The following is a 585-nucleotide window of genomic DNA, read 5'->3' as shown; positions in this document are numbered from 1 at the left end:
CTCTTTTCTGAAGGAGTCGCTGCTTCTGAGATGATCAGGAGTTGACTGGGACATTGGGCACTTCTGCTTTGAATGCACCTGCTATCTCTCATGTGTAGTTAAAATTCCTGAGTTCACTTTTATTTCTGATGTTTGTATTCTGTAATATCTCTGATAATATGTTTCTCAGTCTGCTATAATGTTCCATGCTGTGATGCTTACCTATCTAAACAGGAATAATGAAAATTCCATGTTACTGCCATTTTCTGCCTTACAGATACTGGTCTCCCTTAGCACATTGTGGATGTTGTAACCACTCTTGTCAGATTATAGTGCCAGTTAGTACTAGCTGCAGTACTGCCTGTTCCTAGTCAGTTATGGAACTTTTCTGTGAGAAAATATTTAAACTAAATATTCTGTGGCACTTTAGGTATAGTTAATGCTTGCTTCTATTCTGTTTGAAATGTCAAAGCCCTAGGTTGTATACATCTGTGTAATGTGACCATGATCCTTGTTTCTTTTAGTACTGTCCTCTTACAGATCTGCTTGTTTCTTATCTTGGTAGGTAAAACGTTTCAGAGGAAAGATTTGGCTTTGTTCTGTAGT

The sequence above is a fragment of the Pygoscelis adeliae genome, unplaced genomic scaffold (assembly GCF_000699105.1).
Source record: "Pygoscelis adeliae isolate BGI_AS28 unplaced genomic scaffold, ASM69910v1 Scaffold108, whole genome shotgun sequence".
In the NCBI taxonomy this organism is placed as follows: domain Eukaryota; kingdom Metazoa; phylum Chordata; class Aves; order Sphenisciformes; family Spheniscidae; genus Pygoscelis; species Pygoscelis adeliae.
Note: the sequence above shows the minus strand (reverse complement) of the source record.